Source organism: Sorex araneus, chromosome 1, assembly GCF_027595985.1.
Source record: "Sorex araneus isolate mSorAra2 chromosome 1, mSorAra2.pri, whole genome shotgun sequence".
Lineage (NCBI taxonomy): Eukaryota > Metazoa > Chordata > Mammalia > Eulipotyphla > Soricidae > Sorex > Sorex araneus.
In genome coordinates, this window is record NC_073302.1 from 57380074 (window position 1) to 57386073 (window position 6000).

Below are 6000 nucleotides of genomic sequence, written 5' to 3' on the forward strand. Positions count from 1 at the left end.
CAGGTTCCCGTGTGCACGTAACGTGCTTCACACAGCCACGTGTTTATTGAGCATCTGCTACGTAGATGGTAATGTACCGTATTAACCCGATTGCGCATAAAAAAAAAAAAGGAACAGACCCAAAGCCGGGATCATCCACTCCTAGGAGACTGCTGAGAACAGACTTAACTGCTAGCTAATAGAAGCAGGTTTAAACTCGAGTGGTCCAGGCCACAAGTGGAGATTTCTATCCATCACTCAAGCCACAAAGGATACAGCAGGACACGCAAGATGAACTGTGGCTATTTATTGGGATATAATGTATGCGTTATAAACTTCATCCATTAAAGAATTCGCGCAATGGGGTTTAGTGTGTTTGCAGGACTGGTTGGTGTTGGGTGATGCCTCACACATATGCGGCAAGGTCTCTTTCCCTGAGCCACATCCCAGGTCCAGAACTTTGAAAAGAAACACCTTATATTTTAGTTGTCAGTTCCAGTACTCACACTCTCCTAAACCAACTCAACCACGATTAATTAATTAGTTAATTTGGTTTAGGGCCATACCCAATGGGACCATACCCATTGGTGCCTGGGTTTACTTCTGGCACTGAATTCAGGGATCACTCCTGGTAGACTTGGGGACCATATGGGATGTACGAGGATCAAACCCCGGCGGCTACTGCAAGACAAACACCCTACCTGATGTACTATCTCTCTGGCTTCTCAGCCACTATTTTGTCTCTGTAGATTATACCTATTTTAGGCGTTTGATGTATGTGTAAAGTATTAGTGGTATTTGTGACAGGGTTCATTTAGTTTAGTATTTCACGGTTATTTATATTGCAGTAAGCATCAGTACTTCATTCCTTTTAGGTGTGAATAATATATTGCATAACTATGCCATTGTCTTTTCATCAAAACTGATTCTTCCTTTGGATTGTTATGAATAATGATCCTATGAACATTCACATGCAAGTTTTTATGCTGCTACATTTTCACTTGTTTGGGGGAAACAAGTAAAATTGCTGAGCCATGTGGAACTCTGCTAAACCATTTGAAGAAATTCCCATCTGTTTTTTATTCAGTGGCTGCCCTATTTTACACTTTCATCAAGAGCATATGAGAGTTCTTATTTATCCACATCCTTGCCGCACTTGTTATTTGACTTTTTAAAATTACAGCCATCCTAGTGGGTTCAATGAAGTCTTTTGTGGGTTTGATTTGCAATTTTTCAGATGACTGATAATACTAAGTATATTTTTATATATTCGTAAAATGTTTGCATATATTCTTTGAAGAAACTTCTAGTCCTTTCGCCATACTTTTATTTTGTCAGTACCACAGTTGAAGTCAGGTCCTTAGGTAATTCATCACTGAGTTATATCCCCAGCCACTCTTTGTCCAGTTTCTAGTTGTCTATTTTTATTGAAGTCTGGTATTTTTCAGTACATTGTTATAAGAGATGTCTGTTGTTTTTATTTTATCTACCTTTCTTAGAATTGACCCTCCACCTCCACCCGCTACTTCTCCTTTGGATCCTCCTTTGTCTGTTAGTCACACAACTCTTCCTACTCTGGCCCTAGTAAGTGGTTCAGGGATGAGCCTGTGACTCAACCAGCGCCAATCAGTTTCTTGTAAGGGTTTCTCTGTATGCTAAGAAATGGCCTTCTCTTCCGAGCCTCTAAAGAGGTACATTGGACTTAGCTTATGTTGGCCAAAGGAAGAGCTAGAAGGAAGTAAGAAAGCCAAGTGCGTAATAAGCAAAAAAGATAGAGAAAGAAGCCATCTGATTTGGAACCCTTATGGCTAAGACCATTTCTTCCCCTAGATTTGCCATCATATGAGGCAGTAATGTTTCTTTTTTTCTTTTCTTTTTTTAAAATCTTAGTCTGGTTTGAGTTGGATGATTACAGTCTAAATAAGAACAAATACTTGGGGCTAGAGCGATAGCACAGTGGATAGGGCATTTGCCTTGCACGTGGGGCTAGAGCGATAGCACAGCGGGTAGGGCATTTGCCTTGCACGTGGCCGACCCAGGTTCGATCCCCAGCATCCCATATGGTCCCCCAGCACTGCCAGTGCAGAGCCAGGAGTAACCCCTGTGCATCGCCGAGTGTGAGCCCCCCCCCCCAAAAAAAAAGAACAAATACTTATTGGGGCGTGTAAGACTTGGTCCAAAATCTCAACAGGGGGAGCTCTCATGCAAAAAGGAAGGAAGGAAGGAAGGAAGGAAGGAAGGAAGGAAGGAAGGAAGGAAGGAAGGAAGGAAGGAAGGAAGGAAGGAAGGAAGGAAGGAAGGAAGGAAGGAAGGAAGGAAGGAAGGAAGGAAGGAAGGAAGGAAGAAGGGGGCACGTTAGGTTAAAGGACTCAACATTTCTGGAGATTTAGTAAAATGAATCTCAGGAGGTGGAGACCACAGTGGTTCCTGAGTAGCAACAGGAAGGGCAGGACTGGGAAGAGAATTGCAGAGGAAGGTGGTGAGTTGTGGTGCTCGGGGCTTGTGATGTGCAGACTTCAGATAGCCGAGGGTGAAGAGCACCAGCACCCACACCAGCAGCCACCACCGTCTGGCATTTCATTGAGTTTTCGCGGCAACAATCCCTCTTTGAGTAAGGCAGTGGGGTTCCAGAGTAGTTACTGTAGCATAAAATTAATTTTAAGGGCCTGGAAGATCCAGGGAAGGAGTGCACGCTTCCCATTCAGGAGTTGGTGGTCTGATTCTTGGCATCTTATGGCCCTTGAGCACCACTGGGAGTTACAAGCACTGAGCTGGGAATGAGTGGGATGTAGCTTTGGGAAGTGGGAAAGGTGGGATGTGGCCCAAAATAATAATTAAAAAAAATTAAGTTAAAAGCATTTGAGAATAGGGTTTTTTCTTGTTGTCGCTGCTGTTGTTTTTGGTTTGGTAAGTGCCACAGCCAGTATTGCCAGTGTCTGAGTGGCTGTGAACATGTATTACAGATAATGAGCTATCCCTCGTCTAAGAGAATAGATTTTTAAAAATGATTATTGTTGGGCTGCAGAAATACAGTGGGTAAGGTGTTTGCCTCGCGTGCAGCGACCTGGTTGAATCCCCAGAACCATATAAAGGTTTACCCCGAGCCCTGCCAAGAGTAATCCATAAGCACAGAGCCAGAAGTAAGCCCTGAACATGGCAGGTATGGCCCCCAAACCAAATGCATAAATACATATGCATATGTAATAATAATTATTATCATCATTGAGCTCCATTACTATTTAAATGCAGTGCCTTAGGGACCAGAGAGACAGCTCAAAAGACTGAGCTCATGCCTCATATGCAGAAATCTTGGAATCGCCTGCACTGCATAATTCTCTGAGCACCACAGGCAATGACCTCCCCTAAAGCCCCCACCACAGACTAACCCCTGAGTACCACTGGGTATTGCCTGAAGCCTAAAAAGAAGTAAATAAGTACAGACTCTCCCCAATGAACTCAATAGTCATGAATAATCCTTCCCACAACCAGGGGATTGACTAGAAGTGGGGAACAGAGATTGTCACTAAAGTACATCTCCCACTTATTCTCCCAAGGGCCCATTTATCTTTCATTTATTTCCCTTTTTTCCTATTCCCTATTAAATCCTTTCTTTTTCCCATAAAAATAATTCCTTTCTCTTTTTAAGAGAGTATATGTCCTTAGAAAAAGAAAGAAAGCTCCTTATTTGAAAAAAAAGAACGTTAGATATTCAAATTTTGCATTAACATTTTTCTTCTATAAACTCTTGCATAATATATCTGTGAATAAAAATCTCTCTTTTCTCTTGTTAATCTAGCATTTGTCAGTCAATTAAAGTCATCGTCCCTCATGGCTAAATTTAAAAGGTGAGAGGAAAGTTTCCTCTTCCTCAGTCACTGTCACTGTCATCCCGTAGCTCATTGATTTGTTCGAGCGGGCACCAGTAACGTCTTCTCATTGAGAGACTTATTGTTACTGTTTTTGGCATATCCAATACGCACGGGTAGCTTGCCAGGCTCTGCCGCGCGGGCTCGATACTCTCGGTAGCTTGCCGGGCTCTCTGAGAGGGGCGGAGGAATCGAACTCCGGTTGGCCACATGAAAGGCGAACACCCAACCGCTGTGCTATCGCTCCAGCAATATTGCCTGGAACTGTAGCAAAATTGACCACAGGAAGTTTTACTAGACCTAGCCCTTGAACCAGACAGCAGCAGAATTAGGTCGAAAGGGTCCAACGTCCTAGAACAGGTATACCCCTATACTTGTCAGTGAACTTTGTACAGTGTGTTTTGGGGTTGTACCCAGAAGTGCTCAGGGGTTACTCCTGGCTCTACCTTGAAGGATCACTCCTGGTGGGGCTCAGAGGACCATATGGGATGCCAGAGATTGAACCCCAGAGGTACAGTACTCCTATGTGTTGTTCTATCACTCTGGTCCCACGCATAGTTCTTTTGTTTTGTTTTTTGTTTTGTTTTGTTTGTTTGTTTTAGGTGGGGAAACCACACCTGACAGTGTTTAAAGTTTGCTCCTGGCTGTGCACTCAGGACTTATTCCTGGCAAGTTCAGGCAATCATATGGAATTCTGGGGATCAAATGTGGGTTGGCCGCATGTAAGTCAATCCCCCTACCTGATGTACTGTCACTCTGCCCCCTCCACCCTCTGTACTGTTCTTGAGGGAAAAATTACAAACTTTCTTGATTGTAAAAAAAAGTTTCTCTGGATTGAGTTGATAGTGTCAGGCCTCTGAGAAGTTGCACAAACCAAGACCAAAGTGCTATCTTGCTCTTAGTTTCCCAACTGTTTATCAAAGGAAAAGACTAACCAAGGATGGCTGAGTACAAGGCAAGTGTCTTAGCCCCTGTACAATTTTGCTTTCCCTTATTAATTTACTGCTTATGGACATACCCACTATATTCAGGGCTTACTCCTTATTATGGCTGTGCTGGGGTTCTAACCCCTGTTGACAGCTTGCAAGGAAATCACCTTAACACCTGTACTATCTCTCTAGCCTGGATCTCATTTTTTCTTATAGATGAATAGAATTTTATGTATTTATATTTCATGACTTTTTTTTTTGGCCAGGGGAGGAGAGGGCAGCAGGTCATGCCTGGTGTTGTTCAAGACTAACTCCTGGCTCTGTGCTCAGGGATCACTCCTGGCAGTGCTTGGGGGACATATGAAGTGCCAGGGATTGAAACTGGGTCAGCTGCATGCAAAACAAGTACCTTACCTGTTGTGAATCTCTCCAAGCCTTATGTCACAACCAGACTATTGGATAAAAATATCCAAGTATCCAAGTTGGGTACCTTTGTTTCTGGATTTTGACTATTGTCAATAGTGCTGTGATGAACATAGGTATAAAAAAGATCTTTGAATTGTTTTGTGTTTGTTTGATAAAAGCAAGGAATAAAATCACTTGGTCATGCAAAAGTCCCATTTTTAGTTCTTTGACGAGTCTCTATCCTGTTCCTATAGAGGCTGAAACAGACAACAGTCCCATTAGCAATGAATGAAAGGTAAAAAGGGGAAAATCTTTGCTTGGTGGTGTTCTAGGATTCTCTGCTTGAACAAGTTGAATGCTCAGGTGGAAAATTGTTTTCCTTGGATGGATATGGAGAATATTATGTTAATTAAAGTGAGTCAGAGGAAGAGGAAGAGATTGTATGCATTTGTGGGATATAAAAACAAATCATACTATGAGAATAATACCCAAGGATAGCAGAGACAAAGGCTGGGAGATCTGATCCATGGTTGGAAGCTTGCTACAAATGAGTGGGGAAAGGTTGGTGGCGTGGAGGGCAATTAGGATAAGAAGAGATCACTGTCACAATGATAGCTGGACACGATCACTTTGCACAATAATTGAGTGTTGAAAGGAGGTAAAGGGACATGCCTGATTACCTTTCAGGACCTGTATTGCAAACCATAATGCCCAAAGGGTGGGAGGAGAGAGAGAGAGAGAGAGAGAGAGAGAGAGAGAGAGAGAGAGAGAGAGAGAGAGAGAGAGAGAAGAAAAGTGAAAAGTGCCTGCCACAGAGGCAG